Source organism: Myxine glutinosa, unplaced genomic scaffold, assembly GCF_964187855.1.
Source record: "Myxine glutinosa unplaced genomic scaffold, kmMyxGlut1.1 SCAFFOLD_185, whole genome shotgun sequence".
Taxonomy (NCBI): Eukaryota; Metazoa; Chordata; class Myxini; order Myxiniformes; family Myxinidae; genus Myxine; species Myxine glutinosa.
In genome coordinates, this window is record NW_027616375.1 from 39,427 (window position 1) to 55,888 (window position 16,462).

The 16,462-nt window shown below is 40.4% G+C and overlaps 1 pseudogene; it reads right to left on the minus strand.

Moving 5' to 3' along the window:
• Positions 1 to 10,700, minus strand: part of LOC137415196 (spectrin beta chain, non-erythrocytic 1-like) — a 38,214-nt pseudogene extending 27,514 nt beyond the window's left edge.
• Positions 10,701 to 16,462: the final 5,762 nt, after the last annotated feature.

A 16,462-nucleotide genomic window follows, 5' to 3' on the forward strand; every position in this document is an offset into this window, starting at 1 on the left:
ACAGAGAGAGATAGACAGAGAGAGACAAACAGACAGAGAGACAGAGAGAGAGAGACAGAAAGAAAGAGAGAGAGACATAGAGACAGACAGAGATAAAGATGATATTCAGACAGATAGAGAGAGACAGACAGACAGACAGAGAGAGATAGACAGAGAGAGACAGCAAGTGAGAGAGAGACAGACAGAGAGAGATAGACAGAGAGAGACAAACAGACAGAGAGACAGAGAGAGAGAGACAGAAAGAAAGAGAGAGAGAGACATAGAGACAGACAGAGATAAAGATGATATTCAGACAGATAGAGAGAGACAGACAGACAGACAGAGAGAGATAGACAGAGAGAGACAGAAAGTGAGAGAGAGACAGACAGAGAGAGATAGACAGAGAGAGACAAACAGACAGAGAGACAGAGAGAGAGAGACAGAAAGAAAGAGAGAGAGACATAGAGACAGACAGAGATAAAGATGATATTCAGACAGATAGAGAGAGACAGACAGACAGACAGAGATAGACAGAGAGAGACAGAAAGTGAGAGAGAGACAGACAGAGAGAGATAGACAGAGAGAGATAGACAGAGAGAGACAAACAGACAGAGAGACAGAGAGAGAGAGACAGAAAGAAAGAGAGAGAGACATAGAGACAGACAGAGATAAAGATGATATTCAGACAGATAGAGAGAGACAGACAGACAGAGAGAGATAGACAGAGAGAGACAGAAAGTGAGAGAGAGACAGACAGAGAGAGATAGACAGAGAGAGACAAACAGACAGAGAGACAGAGAGAGAGAGACAGAAAGAAAGAGAGAGAGACATAGAGACAGACAGAGATAAAGATGATATTCAGACAGATAGAGAGAGACAGACAGACAGACAGAGAGAGATAGACAGAGAGAGACAGAAAGTGAGAGAGAGACAGACAGAGAGAGATAGACAGAGAGAGACAAACAGACAGAGAGACAGAGAGAGAGAGAGACAGAAAGAAAGAGAGAGAGACATAGAGACAGACAGAGATAAAGATGATATTCAGACAGAGAGAGATAGACAGAGAGAGACAGAGAGAGAGACATAGTCAGACAGAAAGAGAGACAGACAGAGAGAACCACAGACAGAGAGAGAGAGATAGACAGACAGAGAGAGACAGACAGAGAGAGAGACAGACAGAGAGAGAGAGAGACAGACAGAAAGAGAGAGAGATAGACAGAGAGAGACAGAGAGAGAGAGACAGACAGAGAGAGACATAGACAGACAGAAAGAGAGACAGAGAGAGAGAGATAGACAGACAGAGAGAGAACATTTTTGGGAACGTTTTGGGAACATTCAAATGTTGAGTTTTGCTGACGTTTCCACAACGTTGTTTCAACGTTTTTCACATTACTTTCCTGCAACATTGAAATAATGTTGTTGTAAAACGTTTCCACAATGTCGCTACAACGTTTCACTTTCGTTGTTGCAACGTTTTGCTCCAACGTTTTGGGAACATTCAAATGTTGGGTTTTGCTGACGTTTCCACAACGTCGCTACAACGTTTCACTTTCGTTGTTGCAACGTTTTGCTCCAACGTTTTGGGAACATTCAAATGTTGGGTTTTGCTGACGTTTCCACAACGTCGCTACAACGTTTCACTTTCGTTGTTGCAACGTTTTGCTCCAACGTTTTGGGAACATTCAAATGTTGGGTTTTGCTGACGTTTCCACAACGTCGCTACAACGTTTCACTATCGTTGTTGCAACGTTTTGCTCCAACGTTTTGGGGACACTCAAATGTTAAGTAAATCGGATAAGAATTCACGAGTTATTTAATTATTAGCGATTAATGAAGTACTTATTTAATTAATTACATTTCTTATTACATTACAGTAATTACATTACAGTAATTACCTGAGGTAATTACAGTAATTACAGTTCCGGTAATTACAGTAATTACAGTAATCATTACAGTAATTGCAGTAATCTTATTACAGTAATTACATTACATTAACTCAGGCACCTTTTGAGTAAGGAAGCTGATATTTGGACATGACACTGACCAAGTGATGTGGCTGTCAAGGAAAAATTTTGATTTATTGATTAATCATTTAATAAATTAACTCGTTGATTTATAAATGACTTATTTAATTAAAATCCCTCAGAGATACATCTTCGGATGAAATACTTGCAGATTGGTTATGCGATGAGCCAATTGATTAAGGAAAATATTTTGTGATGGCCATATTGGCAATTTCGTGGCCATATTCGTGGCAACTCAGTTAGTGCCACTGCACCTTTAAAATGCATCCCTGCGTTCATTTTTCGATCGATTGAGTTGAAATTTTGAACAATCGGATCTGGACTGTCGTTGTTAACGACTCTAGCACGCACCCGTCCAATCAGGATGGAGCGGTATGGTCCCCGGATCATCACTGCCTGCAGTTTTAATTAGTTTTACTTTTCTCTTGGTCATATAATTTTGAAGACATGCATGTCATGATATAGGAAATGTTTGTTCTGTTGAACGGAATAAATGTTGTTTATTTGTGTGGGTGTGTATTTTTGTGTATTTTGGATATATTTTCACGACTAATTCCAGTTAACATCCTGCAAAATTTGCACATTTTCTGGCCGAGTCGAAATTGCGTTGAGTTCCTATGGCATGCGCCATTAAAAGCGCTGTGTAATGGTTGAGCTCCCTTTATTTCGTTTTGGTCATGCGGATGAGCAGACAAAGTGACGAATGCTGTGGCTGGAGCAGTAGAAGCGATGTTTTTTTAATTGAAATGATGTAATTTAATTAAACGTGGTAGGTGGGCAACACCACAAAGCATACCTCTTTTAAGGTGTGTACAAACCCATGAACATTTCAGCAATCAATACGATGCTGAAATGATGTAATTTAATTAAACGTGGTAGGTGGGCAACACCACAAAGCATACCTCTTTTAAGGTGTGTTTAAACCCATGAACATTTCAGCAATCAATACGATGCTGAAATGATGTAATTTAATTAAACGTGGTAGGTGGGCAACACCACAAAGCATACCTCTTTTAAGGTGTGTTTAAACCCATGAACATTTCAGCAATCAATACGATGCTGAAATGATGTAATTTAATTAAACGTGGTAGGTGGGCAACACCACAAAGCATACCTCTTTTAAGGTGTGTTTAAACCCATGAACATTTCAGCAATCAATACGATGCTGAAATGGTGTAATTTAATGAGTAATTTAATGAGTAATTTAATGAGTAATTTAATGAGTAATTTAATGAGTAATTTAATGAGTAATTTAATGAATAATTTAATGTGTAATTTAATTGTGTAATATGGTCGACCTTGGGTTTGTTTGGGTTTTGTTGTTTATTTTTGTGGGTGTGTATTTTTGTGTATTTTGGATATATTTTCACGACTAATTCCAGTTAACATCCTGCAAAATTTGCTCGTTTTCTGGCCGAGTCGAAATTGCATTGAGTTCCTATGGCATGCGCCATTAAAAGCGCTGTGTAATGGTTGAGCTCCCTTTATTTCGTTTTGGTCACGCGGATGAGCAGACAAAATGACGAATGCTGCGGCTGGAGCAGTGGAAGCGATTTTAATTGTTCAATGATTATTCGATATTGTTATGACTTATTGTCAATAGGTATACTAAGTGGCCATGAGGTAGCCTGTTGCTATGTACAGTTTTATTCTATTGTTGATTATACCACATAGCTGTGGTGATAAAGGAAATGTTCGTTTTAAATAGATGATGGTGATAGGACCATGACTATAAAATCATGATGATTATTATGAATGATATCATAGGGTTCAAATGCAGAATGATTGCAGGAACTTGGGAAAGAACTTTCAAGCCCTATGGGATAAATTGGGTGTTACAAGCGATGGAGTTTCAAAATTTAGCATGATTGAAGGAATTTTACAGTCTTATTTCAGAAGTTTTACGAAATTTATATTGCCAAGAGATTTGGGTACTATTAAAAGAAAAAAATGATGAGATATTTTTCCCAAAGAACTTTAATATCTGCCATCCATTTTGGCGGTCTCACGAATGAAGGATGAGTTGCCTTTAGTGGTTGCAAATAAAATTTGTGGAGACCAGGCAAAATGGGGAAATATGTCAGATATGACCCTAGGACAGAACGGTGATTCATCAATTGACATGAGGTATGAACCAGAGGTGACGACCGATGAGCTTCGATCTCAGTCAATGGATGGACCTGTCCTGACATCATTGGGGAAAGGGCTTATGCAAGGAGTCATCCAAAAGGATTAATTTGATTTATTGATGAATATTGATAAATTAATTGAAATTGAATAATTGAATTGAACTGAATAAATTTAATTGAATAAATTTAACTGAATAAATTGAACTGAATAAATTGAATTGAATATATTGAGCGTTTGATTGATGAAAATGCGGTCTCAAGAAAGAAGCTTTGATATCTTTGTGAGATATTATCAACAGAAGACAACCTTGGAAAATTGAGCAAGGTGGTGAGTTTATATATAGATATATGTGCGGTTACCATTGTGTGATTTCCCCTTCAACAGAGCGGACACCTGAGGATTCACCCATTTCATACTGACCCTCTGGCTCATCTGCAAATACTGATCTGTGAGATTGGATTGTGCAAAAGCCACAGGTGAGAGAGATTCTCTGGAAATCACCATTTGAACAGGTGGAGAGATCCTTCCTGGAGGTACGAGTGAAGCTTTAGAGGAACAAACTACAACACATCCAACGCTACTTTGATAAAAGGCAAAATGGGAAATGGAGCCTGCAAGAATACACAAGGACAACCAGAGATTCCACAAAAAGGTACTTGTACACATCATATGTATGACCGTTATGGTGCCGAAGCTATAAGGCAGGTCGAGAATTGGTATTTGTGGACAAAGGGACATAATGAGGAGTTTCCAAGAGATGGTACATTTGAGTGAAGTCGATTGGAAAGATTGGAACATAGATTGAAAGCCAGGAAGAGACAGAATCTAACGGTAGACTGGCTTGCATTCCATCTTTGGGATGGTGAATCCAGACAACGGGAACAGCAAGAACGGATAACGGATCTAGAACTTAAAATAAAAAGGATACAGGATACAGTGGAGGAGACAAATGCACAACTGCCCTCGAAATTAGGAATGAAAGTGACAGTTGTCCCATCTGATTTCCAGTTGTCTCCCCAAAAAGGATGGTACAGAGAATTTTTTCGTGTTTCAGAAGATAACGAGAGATTGCAGTGGCAACTCAGGGATGTAGAGATGCAGCCCAGCAATACAAGTGCACAGGTGCACAGACCAGGCAACGACAGAAACCGGTGTTTCAAGTGTGGACGGATGGGACATTGGAAAAGAGGATGTCCGTATACCAAAAGGAAGACAAGTTCATAGGGTAAACCAAGATCAAGGGTACCAGTGCTGACCGATACCTCAGACAATGATTAGGCCTTCATTGCGACAAATCCCAAATGACGATTGGCCTCAACAAATTAGATTACTGGACAAACATGAATAACTGTCGATGATTCTTGGGTCTGAAAAGTTTTCGGAGCAAGAATTATTCATTTTTCTTTTGCTTGTAAGCAAATTGATAATTAATTGATCAAATGCCGAAATTGGATCTTTTATGTTGGGCGCAAAATTTTAAATTTACAAAGTTTGGAACAATTGCTTTGCAATTTTTTTGGCAAACCAAGTGACAAGAGTCACATCATGATCAGGTGGGAATTTCGGACTATTGTTCCACACGATTGATAGGTCAGTGGTCGACTGACATACAAATGGGTGGGTAGTCAAATTTGGATAAATTATTGTGGGAACTGAAAGGGTAATGTCAATGTGACGTCATAGGGGTTGTCTAAGAATAAACTTTTTGGTCCATTTGTGTATTAGCGCTTATAAAATTGAAGGACAAATTTTGAGAAATTGAAATAAAGTTGACACCCATCCGGATCTGTAAATAAGGGTTCCAACGCAAACAAATACGCATAATGCATGTGTGTGTGGGTATTTTGTGTGTCAGTGTTTTTGTTTTTGTGTATCAATCTTACAAGATTGTTGACGCCGACAGTGTGCCTTGTCTGAAAAATAGATAGTTCCATGGGGATGGGATCGCATATCGAGAGAATTCATAAAATAAAAAAAATAGAAATATAATTTGATTATGAAAATTATCACTTTTGTCAAGGGAGATGGAGAATAAAGATTTGATTTGCTGAGTTATGAGCAGCTATTCATTAATAGTAAAAAATTGGAAGTAATCTTGGGATTCCATTGTGATAGAATTTATATGAGAATCAAAGCTATTTATGGATATGAGCTTCATAAAAAAATGTGGGAGTACAAAATTAGCCAAATTTTGGAGAGGTCTTACACTGAATTCCCAGAGTACTCTGCTCACGGATTTTATATATATATATAAACTTGAATTTTATCAGAATATAAATTGGGCTGTATGTATGGATGTGTATAAGGCATAGATGATATGGGAAAATAGTAAAGGAAATTTTGCTGGTTTGAACTATTGTGAGTTTTGAGTTCTGGAGTTCAAACAAAGTCACTGGTTAACAGATGAGAATGGATAGTAAATAAATTCTTCGATGCTGGGTAAATTAACTACGATATTACTAAGACTTATGAGAGCTATTGCTCTTCCTTACACCAGTGCGAAATTATTGGGAAAAAAAAAAATATATATATATTAGATCCAACATAATGAATCTATAAATGAATGTCAGATGGATAATATCCTCAATTTGTACTAATTATTTGATTGTGGGTAAAGGAATTAATTTATCATAGTGGATTGTTAACAGCAGCCTGAAAATGTCCTGAGAGTGCATCCATGTAATCGGAAATCCCAGATTTGTTTTTACAAACAACATTTTGGTAGAGGTCTTGTGTGGACGAGCACTTCCTTGGTAGATAAAAAACGGTACTGCATGCTGGCAGCCACTTTGCGGCCAGTTAGGCCAAACAAATTGAGAGGAAATTGTAGTTAAATACGTAAGTTACACATGGCTATTTGTAAAAAGGAAATTTGTTGAGATGGGAAACATTTTTCGAAGGTTTATTAAAGTGTTATAATATGCAATGTGGCAAGGCAAACTATTGGATGGGAAAATTAGATCTGGCTATAGAATAAATGTATTGACCCCTTGAAGTTAATTCTTCGAATCATTGTTTCACTGGCATTTTTTGTTCAAATTGGAAATAGTTTGGTAGGGCTTTGGTTAAAACCTTTGGTTGCGGTATCTTGGAACGAAATGATAAACCATAGGAGATTGATAAGAATAGGAAAAAATATGGACCCAAAATAGAAAGTTGGATTCATGCCCCTCATTGCAAACAAGCACATGGGGCTAAGGTGGACGATCCCACAGAAAATGAGGCTGCACCTAGCAGCCCAGCAGAACATTCAGTGGCAGATAAATGATAGTTGTGATTTACAGTCATTTGAATTACATTTTAACACCCCTTGCATTGATAAACATTACATTTTCAACATGTGATATTCCTACTTGGGATAGTGACATTTATTTGCCTACATGACATACAATTACCTGCTGATATTAATACAACATGAGTGAAAAATGTATCACAACTACACTCATGATCAGGGGATTGAGTTCAACCCCGGGAGATAGGGGGATCAGGGTAAGACAAATAATCTGATTATGTTACATATTAAGGGATTTTCTTTATTTACCTTTTAGGAAGCTTGTTAGTTTGGTATATAATGTTGAATGTCATCGACATATAATTATGTCATAGGTATGAATATATACAAGGAGTAGCAGACTTGTTTGTTGGTTTAGTAGTTATATTGGCAATTGTTTTAGTGGTGGCTTGCTTGAAAGCCTTAGTGACGGTGTGTCTGAATAAGGCAACCAACAACACGATGATAACGCATGAAGTGACAAATGAGGAAAGAAATGTGGAACCAGAAAAGGAAGACTTTTATGGTGACATAAATACTGAGATTAAAAGATTAAATCAAGTGATGTTGCAAATGAATACAGTAGAATTAAGATAATGGCATAACGACAATGTTATGAGTTGTGTCAATTACAATATCAGTGAACTCATATCACCACGAGTGACACACTGTTAGAAAAAAAAAAAAAAAAAAAGAGAAAAGAGAAAGTGGAGAGGAATTATGGTAATAATACATTATGCTTAATTTGTTGGTTTGGGAAAATTGTTGTTGGGAATTAGATATTCCCGTTTGTGATTGTAATCATATACAATTTATTTTCTTAGAGTAGTGCTAAAATACCTGCACGAGTTAATTTTTGAACTATATTAACCCGAAAGCAATTGTGGATGCTATTCTTAGTTTAGTAGAAAAATACATACCTGATTGAATATTATTTGTGTGACGCATATAAATGAATATAACTTTTTTGTGTTAAGGAAAAACAACAAATTGTTGAATGTGAAACTGTCGGAAGATATACATGATTATGCTGATTTCATGGTAAGATGTACCCTATCTGAGTCAGTGTGTGTGGAAAGCAGATTCAGATGTGACTGAGCATAAGGATAAGACGAGATCACATTTGAAGGGGGTGCTAACGGAATTGGGAAGAAGTTCGAGAAAGAAAATTTGTGGCTAAAAAAATGAAGTTAAACGTGGCATACACCCTCTTTCTCAAAGAATGATGAAGACATTCTCCCGTGTAACTTGGAGATGGATGCTTACCTTCACCAAGGAAATTTATGTGACCATTTGCCTGGATCACACTGCAACATATGAAAGAAAGGCGATCACTTACTCTTGTTCGAAGGCTTGGAACATTCATCACATCAGAAGTTGCAGGACAACGACACCTTACCTGCAACCTCTGTGAAATGCGGGGACATATGTTATTACTTCACCAACTTCCGGGGAGCCAGCATGGAGCTGCAAACCAATGGCTGTGCCTTTTCACAACAGCTGTGCACGATTCTGCGGGCCACTCCTGGTATGGACCATGGATGAACTGAACACCATGGTCCCAACATCATTGTGGATGCATCCGGCATCCCTGTTCCACATCTTGCTGGCCAATCAACGTCACACCAATACTTGCTGCCCACTCACAATGAGGGAGGAGGCAAGTCGACTCCAACTGGGTGAAGGCCTTGTTCAGGAATTACTATGGTTTACAGCAAAAAGTGGCAAGAATGCTACATGGAGAGCAGGGTCAGTCTATGACCCCGCAATGTTACCACAACAGCGAAATCCTACACGAAGTAGTGCAGGTGCTATGAAGACATTAGGAGAAAATGTTTCATACCTGGATTCAAACAAAGTGATCAGCCCTTCCTTTCAAACAAAGTCAACATTTGTGTGGAGGCAAACGTTTTTGCCAGATGGTGCAGATGCTTTACAAAACTTGAAAATGAAGTGAAATTGTTGTATCTTGGTGATGGTGAAGTGTTGTTTTGAAAAGATATTTGTGATGCAAATGCAATAGATTGAACAATATGGAAGGAGTCAATGACCAACGAAATGTTTTGTGATTCTTGCAGGATGACGGTGTATGCCTAAGGGAATTTGATTACCAAAGTTATGGTTTGAATACGTGTATTGATATTTACTTGTAGATATTGATTATTTACTTATACTTATAATGATGTTTACTTGCAGTGATTGATTATTTACTTATACTTGTATTGATGTTTACTTGCAGTGATTGATTGTTTACTTATATTGATGTTTAGATTAATGGTTAATATAAACAAAAACAAAAAGATGAGGGAATTGTGGAAATGTAACTCATTGATTGGGACTGGTAACTCATTGATTGGGACTGGTAACGAAGCAGATAGACGATTTCGTAAATGAATGTCAGGAATGTGCACGAACATGGTAATCTCTTGTCCACCTGGTCACAGCCCCAGGCTGGAGCACCCCCCTATTGTTTGGTAAATGGAACTCGCAGCAGGAGGGGAGCGAGCTGGTGCCAGTGAGGCGACCGAGTAACATTGCTGCGGAGAAGGGATTACGATTTCAGCGCACAGTGGATTAACTTAAGTTTGCCCATATAAACAGAAGAGACATTGAGTCAAAGGGCACTCATCCTCAGAAGCCCTGCCCGACAGAATGAACGCGTACCAGGAGTACGGCGCTGCAGCCACGAAAGAGGGACTATGCGGATAGAGTTACCTGGTCCATTGAGTTAAACGGTATTATTTGGTATTTGAATGAAGTGAACTACCAGTTAATAAAGTTGTGATCTTTCGTAAACCTGTGACATCATTGGAGTCTTGAGTCTCACACCACTTCCTCGACAATACCACAGATGCTTGGGAGGGGAGGGGGAAGCACGGACAGAGAAGAGGGCGCAAGACCATAAAGGAGGCGGTAGAAAATAGAAACCACCGAAATGTCTGCGATGGCAAAGTGATAAGCCCATTGACTCAGCTTCAGCATCAGAGATTCCAATGATCTTGAAGGCCATGGTTTCCGCAGCATCAAGCTGAGCAAGATGTGAGGCAGGGGGGGACCCAGAGGGGAGAGCAGTAATCCAAGCTCCAGATGAAAGCCTTGTAGGTGGACAAGAATTCAGGTGTGCCAAGGAAGGACTTTGTATGATGGAGGATGTCCAGTTCGAGGCTGGCTTTGGAGGCCCAATTTAAATTGTGGTTTGCCCAAAAAGGATCATAGCTGATAGTGAGACCCATGACTTTAAATGACTGACCCTCCTCAAGAAGGTTGTTAAGAAAGTAGATAGGAGCGAACCGCATACCCTACCCTGTGGTTGTGAAGCTGAATATGTGTGAGAGATGGGGAGGACCTCAGGCTCGTGTATTGCTGAACAATGCAAGGCCTTTGAATGCAATTATCCCAACAAGTCTGCCATTGCCAAACATGGTCTCAAGGCAGGGCACACACCCCTGTGGGATAGGGTTAGCATTTTGGGTTCAACCCAGAGAACAGGACCAGAAGACGGATTCTGGAGGCTAAGCACGCAGAAGAAACAGTCACATTCATCATGCAGGAGGTGGTGGACTTGTCGTTAGCGTTTGGACCACTCTTGCACAAACTAACCAGGGACTCCCTGAATTTGATTGGGGATTCCACATAACACATAACCCAGCTTTTCTATCAGGACAATCTTTACCCCCAGGCTTCCCCTCCCTGTCACAGTGCAAACTTATTTATTACATTAATCTTACGCACACGGATAATCCCGAATTGTGTTTGATTTTAATGAAAGTGACCGATTATTCTCTGATCTTATCAGAACATTTGGGTTGCAATCCAATGGGGCTACATGATTGTTTTGTTTGATCCTTAAATGTGTGAATGTTTTTTTTTTTTGATTTGGCAAGGTCAGAATTCTTGGGCGACATGATACACGCGTTGATTGGCTGTCCGGTTTTGCCCACCCCCACTTTTGGGTATATAGGTGGATTTGAGATAATTTTTATCACTCTTGAGAAAGGTTAGTGGATGCATGTGGCTTGTCACATGTCGTTAACCGAAACGTTGAGCTCGTAATTGTTCAATTTCAGGTTAAAGAACTTCCCATGGATTTGGTTTGATTATACTCCCAACTGCAAGTCTACAGTCACATGAAAAAGTAAATACACCCCATGAAAAGTTTTGACTTTTTCAACATATTTCAACATACAGCTATTAGATCTTCATTTCAACAATATTGACAGATAAAGGTGATATAATATAACAAATATCATGAAGCATTTACATTTTGTAGTCTGTTGTATAATTTAAATAAACAAAAATGCTAATTTCTCATGTGGAAAAAGTAAGTACACCCCTACATTTATCACTACTTCAAATACCTAAAATTAGAATCAGGTGCACCGGCTCAGGTGCAAATGATTAGAACATCGTTAGAGAGGATCTTGGAGGAACGTGTCTTATTTAAACCTCAGACATTGAGTTTGGTTTGCTCTTTGTTGTTGAAGTGTGCGGCGTCACCATGCCTAGATCAAAAGAGCTCTCTGAGGCCTTCAGAAAGAAGGTTATGGATGCCTACGAGTCTGGGAAGGGATTTAAAAAGATCTCCAAACAAATTTAAATCAATTATTCGACTGTCCGGAAGATCATCTACAAGTGGAGAAGATTCCAAACAACTGCCAACTTGTTCAGGCCAGGCCGCCCCAGCAAGTTCAGCCCGAGAGCAGACCGCAAGATGCTGAAAGAAGTCTCTAAGAACCCCAGAATGTCATCAGGGGACCTACAGGTAGCTCTTGCCACTGTTGATGTCAAAGTCCACGAGTCTACCATTATAAAGAGGCTGCACAAATTTGATCTGCATGGGAGGTGTGCCAGGAGGAAACCTTTGCTCTCCAGAAAGAACATCATAGTAGGAGACCAGCCTGTAGGTCCCGTGACCAAATTCTGGGAACAAAGGTTTGAAAGTGTTTTTGTGTTCCCTGATGAATACCGAACAATTTCGACTTGGGCTGCCCCCTTGAAAATGTCAGGCATTTCCGGGAAGGGTCAACAAAGGTCAAACAGGGGTCAAAATTCAAATATATTCCAATCGTGTCAATATGCATATCAAATTACTCGTCTAGTCATGAGGATTCCAGAAATGTATAGTTTGTTATACCTCCGACCTTAAATGAGGGCGCTATGGTCAAAAACGTCGAAAGGTCCGCAAGACCTTTCCGCAACGTCCGCAAAACATTAAAACAGCTGTTCACCACCATCTCCTTTCTTCCCCCATCCAAAACCTTGATCTTTTCTACCCCCGCTAATTCACCCCAGATCCACCTTGTTTGAAATTCCAACTTCTTTCCTGGAAGTCCTGGCAGTGTCCATATGTTTTATACCTCTCCCACTGCCCCCTTCCCACGCCCCCCCCCCCCAAAGCCCTCGCCCTCTCTCAGATCTCTCGATGTCTCCATGTCTCTCGGTCCCTGCTCTCAAATGTTGTGTTTGTGTCCTTCCCCCTCTCTCCCCATCTTGTCTACCGCTCCCTATGTTATATGTTTTATGTGTCGGTTTGTCTTTCTGTGTGATTAATGTTCGCTCTTTCACGAGCCTCGATCTTGTATACAAAAAAAAAAAAAAAAAAAAAAAAAAAAAAGAAAAGAAAAAAAAGGTCAACGCACTTTTGACTGGCGGTCAAATTCACCAACACAGTTAACATTGTCCGATTCTAATGATTTTAGTGTCTAATAATATGTTTTCTGACATGGCAAATTCAAATAAGCAACTTTTAAAAGTAAAGGTGGTTGCCATAACCTTGAAATTTCAAAATGGCTGGCAAAAGGTTAACATAAATTAGCCAAAAACAACAATTTTTTTCCCAAACCCATGGATAAGAAATTATTAAATGTTTGTCACCGAAACGTCACGAACAATTGAAACACTCTATTTTTAAAACAAAATAATGATTTTTAATTATGTGTATCATTTTTCTTTACAGCACATGTATAATATTGTGTACCATATTATAAAGTGTATAGGTAAATGATGATGATGGGCTGTGAATATCTGGTAGTCATTTGTTCTGTTTCATGACGTCCACATCTATCTATAATTCCAGTAATCTCTGTCTGTCTGTACGTTTGTTTGTCTGTGACCGCTGTTTCTCGACAACCACGGGTCCGATATACTTTTAACTTGCCAGGTATATTGCTGGGGACCCGAGGATGTGCCTTTTCAAGGTTTCATATTAATCGGACAATTACTTACCGAGCTATGTCCAAAAAACGATTCAACCAATCAGAGAGCAGCGAACGATCGCGTGTGCCGAACGTGGCGGGCACACTCTGCCTCGGATGGCACATTTGAGAGCGTATTCATTTATTTCACGTTTGCAAACTATGTTGGCGTTAAACTATGTTTTACAACTAATAAAAACGAATTTGCGATTCATTCGCTTTCCTGCGCGTTTGTGCACGCGATGGCGATTTCTTTACCAAACTCCGGAAGCCGTTCGCTTTGGACCAAACCATTGCATGTAAATAGAGGGGGGGGATTGTCACCACTCGCAAGCCGTTCGCTTTGGACCAAACCATTTCATGTAAATAGAGGGGGGGGATATAATTTTAGATATAGATATAGTACGGGCATGCCCTAGTACTAGTAATTTTTACAAACATTTCTTCTGTGTATTGATGTAAAGTAAATATGATTATGATCCCCATAGGATCAAGACTAACATCTGCTCTGTATTTTTATATTTTAGATCTTCTGGGAACAATGTCAGCACCAAAGTCAACACCAGTACTGAAGCCTCAACCAAACAGAAAAAGAAAACGAGAGGAAATATCTGGACTATGTAATTTGTGTAATGAACAATGCGATGAAGATAAAAGCAACATTTCTCCTGAAGCATGGGAACGCATGAAGGGCAAAGCACAAGATTGGAAAGGGTTGCATAAATTTGGAACTGTTTATGATTCAGTCAATTGGGATGCAGGACCGAATGGTGTCTATTTTCATAAGGCATGCAGGACTGCATTGGCAGCTCAACGTGGACTTCAACAAGCATTAAGAAAAAGAGATCAAGAACAGAAACAACAAACAGTGGACACACAAGAAACGCATGCAAAAGACCAGCAGCAAGCTGGACGATCTTCACGTAGCACAGGTCTCCTTCATGAAAAGAATCTGTGCATTTGGTGTATGAAACCAGAAGACTTGAAAAATTCCAAAACATTATGTATTATCCAACAGTTGAATGCGTGGAACACCTTCAAGTCACATACAATACACTTGGAAGATGACCAGATGAGAGAAAGAATTTTAACTGTCATAGATTCTACCCCTGATCCCTTTGCGTCAGAAATACGCTATCATCGTTCCTGCTGGATGAAGTATGTGAAGCCTCCCTACAAACATTCTGATTCATCTGGTGACCGAATGCACTTACAGAACGTGCGACTTACAGAGGTTAGACAGATGTTTTTTAGACATGTCCGTACAGTTGTGCTGGAGATGAATGAGCCAAGAACATTACAGGGTCTTCTGGTTGATTATAACCAAATGAGTGCAAACTTTGGTTTTGAAACTGTGATGAAAACCAGCACTATAAAACAAATGCTTCAAAATGAATTCAAAGACAACATTGGATTCCATGATCGTTTCCACAAGAACCAGAGCACAATTGTCTATGATGCATCTGCTGGTGGAAGTTACATTGAAGCAGCCATTTATTCTTGGGGAATAAATGATGAACAGTTACTAAACAATGTTGCAAGGCGTCTGAGAAAGAAGTTTACAGAAGAAGTGGGTTTATCTTGGCCTCTCCGTGTTGATGAGCTTGAAAATATTGAAGAACCCATGAACTTTTGCGCCAGAAGGATGGAATGCCAGAACTTTTGCGCCAGAAGGATGGTACACAGAAGGATGGAATGGCAGGACTGAAGGACTGGAAGGAGAGAGGAAGGTTCAGCTGGGGCAGATGGTTCGGGCTTGATCCCGCACGGGACGCCGGGCTGGACCTCGACGGCCACCGATGCCACCGATCCTGGTTCCCGTGGGGTAACGGGTCGAAGCTGCCTGGTGGAGCCAACGCTGCCTGGTGGAGTCAAAGCTGCCTGGTGGAGTCAAAGCTGCCTGGTGGAGTCAAAGCTGCCTGGTGGAGTCAAAGCTGCCTGGTGGAGTCAAAGCTGCCTGGTGGAGTCAAAGCTGCGTGGTACTGCTTCTGCTGCGTCTCTCTCTCTCCCTGTCTGAGCTCACCCCCAAAGGCTTCCGCATGTGCTTTTATTGCCCCTGGGGCGATCAAGCCGCCGGCCTCCAGGTCACGCCCATCGGCGAGCTCGCCTCGGCCCTGATTGGCCGCGAGGGCCCACCGATCCCGCCCCCAGAGGAGGCGTTGGCAAGGCCACGCCTTGTTCCCGGCGCTGGGCTGACTCCTCCCACCTGCCGCTCCGAGATGACCTCGTGGCTAATGGAGTCTTGCAGCGAAAAACCACCACCCCACAGCAGCGGCAGAATGCAGCAAACCGCCCAGTGCAGTTGGCAATTGATGAAAGGGGGATGTGCAGGGAATCTACCTTATTCCACTTCGGTGCAATGGAGTGTTAATTAATGGAAGACACAGCCTTAATCTAATACACATAATAAGGAGATAACTACCGAACAAGGAGGAAATCTATGATTGGCTATGTGTGGTGTATGGAATAACTACGGAACGACCTTTGACCTTTATACACAACAAATGGAGGAAGGAGGGTGATACTTTACAACAACAAAAAAAAAAAAACACAATTCTCCTATCCACAACACTGCACCCTCCTCCTCTTAGGCACGTCCCGGGCCTATTAACTTTTACCTTTAGTGTGGCACGTAGGTGTAGTTCCCTCTACATTTAACCTGACCCTGAGTGTGACAGTTTTAAAACATAAAGAAATATGTCCCGCTGCTCCATTGCACCCTGCCTAACACACTCACGCCCACAGCTAACCGAATCGCGGAATGGTTTTCAAACTAAACACTTACGGTGGGGGTGCATTATTTACAATGACGCTACTTGTATTTACAAAACGCAACCCAGGACCTGTGATTGTTCTTTGGGGGG